This window comes from Belonocnema kinseyi, chromosome 6, assembly GCF_010883055.1.
Source record: "Belonocnema kinseyi isolate 2016_QV_RU_SX_M_011 chromosome 6, B_treatae_v1, whole genome shotgun sequence".
NCBI lineage: Eukaryota > Metazoa > Arthropoda > Insecta > Hymenoptera > Cynipidae > Belonocnema > Belonocnema kinseyi.
The window spans coordinates 7,079,080-7,081,304 of record NC_046662.1 but is presented as its reverse complement, the minus strand read 5'-3'; the positions used below and the strand labels follow the sequence as shown (position 1 = coordinate 7,081,304).

General features: G+C 22.5%; 1 protein-coding gene across 2 annotated transcripts in view; it reads right to left on the bottom strand.

The window, feature by feature from the left end:
• LOC117174222 (SCAN domain-containing protein 3) overlaps positions 1-2,225 on the bottom strand; it is a 33,620-nt gene that overhangs the window by 22,437 nt on the left and 8,958 nt on the right. The window lies entirely within an intron of this gene.

The window sequence follows — 2,225 nt, the reverse complement described above, 5'->3', positions numbered from 1 at the left end:
ACTCATTTTTAAAAAATTCCTTTTAGTTGAGGATTCTTCATTTACTTTGGAAACTCATATCTGGAGTTTGATAATTTAATTACTATGTTAAAAAATTAGTTTTAAACTGAAAATGTAACTTCTATATTTGTTTGAAAAGTGTTCCTTTTTAGTTGAAAATTCAACTATGATGTATCTTTTCCCATTTTATTCAAAGAGAATTTATTATGTTTTTTATTAAAGATTATCTCTTTCATTGAAAAATACACTATTTTTGTGATAATTCCTTTTTTTTTGTCGAAAATTAATTTTTTTAGCTGAAGATTTAAATATTCCATTTTTGGTTAAAAATTGATCAATTTGATTTGAAAATTCATTTGTTTTGTGGAAAATTCGTCTTTTTGAATTAAAAATAAAACTATTTTGGTAGAAAATTCAATTTTTTGTGAAAAATCCATCTTTTTGGCTTGAAAATTTAACATTTTGATAAAAATTTCAACTATTTGGTTTTTAAATTATTTTTGGATTAAATTATATTTTACCAAAAATAATAGAGCTAAAAAAATCTTAAAATCAATTTTGGTCATTTTTCGTAAAAAATATTTGTTTTAGATTAAAAGCGTAAATAAAGAAGTATGTGTTTCCATTAGATATTTTTCAATAATTCAATATGTCAATATTTTTCAAGATTTAAAAAAAATCGAAAAGTTTTGGTTAAATTTAACTGCTTTTAAGTTAAAATAAAAGTTTGTTGGTAAAAACATCAACCGTTACATTTTCTGTTGAAAATTCAACTACAGGGTTGAAAATGTATGTATTTAGTTGAAAATTAGCGTTTTTGGTCAAATGCAACTACTTTTTATTCAAAATAAAATACATTTTGTGTTAAAAATTTATGTATTTTTTTCAAAATTCTTCTTTCTTGGGAGAAAATTAATCTTCTTGGTTTAAAACTCATATTTTCAAATGAAAATTCAACTGCTTGTTTGAAAATTCACCTTTATTAGGCAGAAAATTAATTTTCGTGGTTGAAAATTTAATTTTTTGGTTGAAAATTCATCTTGATATATTTTCGTGGTAAAAATTGAATTGTTGTGTAGAAAATTGATCTTTTTGGCTTAAAAATTAAACAATTGGTAAAAAATTAAACTATATGGTTAAAAATAATCATTTTTGTTGAAAATCCATCTCTTCTGGTTTAAAAGTCCAATTTTTGTTTCACATTTCATCTCATTTGGTAGAAAACTCTACTATTTTGTTAAAAATTAACCTATTATGTTGAAAATTCGTTTCATTTATGGTTGAAAATTTATCCTTTTTAGATATAAATTTAACTATTTGGTGAATTATTCATGTATTTGATGGAAAATTCATCTTTTTTTATAAAACATTAAATCTTCTTAGCTAACAAATAATATTTAGGTTGAGATTTTTTTTTAATTAATTTTTTTGATTGAAAATAAAACTATTTGAATTTTTGTTGAAAACTAATATTTTAAATTAAAAATGGATCTTTTCTGGTTGAAAATTCATTTATTTTTTTTTAAATTGGTCTTTTCTGGTAGAGAATTATTTTCTTGGTTATATTAATCTTTATGCTTGAAAATTAATTTTTTTTAACTAAAAATGTTTTAAAAACCATCAGTTTGGTTAAAAATTTAACTATGTCGTCGAAACTTCATTTATTTTGTTTAAAATTTATCTTTTTTGGTAGAAAATTCATCTCTTGGTTTGAAAATTCAACTATTCGGTTAAAATTGATCTTTTTGCTTAAAGTATCATCATTTTAGTTAAAAATTCTTTTATTTGGTTAAACATTTCACCTTTTCAATTATTTTATTGACAACTCGTATTTTTTGGTTTGAAAATTCAATTGTTTCTGTAGAAAATATATATTTTCAGATTATGAATTTAACTTTTTTGTCAAAAATTCGTCTTTTTGGCTTGAAAAAAACCACATTTTGGATGAGATTTTTTTGTTTTATTGACATAAAAATCTGTCTTGGTTAACCCTTAAACGGCCAAAACGCCACTACCGGTACACTGCTTTTTAACGGCCAATAACTAGACTATTCGACACTAGAAAAAATTGAGACACATTTATTTATATTGCTTAAGATCTCCTCTTTCCGACGGTGCCAATAAAATTCCTCAAAAAATTTATTTATTATCCCAAAATGCAGTTTAAACAAAAAAAAAACGTGATTTTTCGTGCCTATTTTTTTTTTGTGAACCATTTTCCAAAG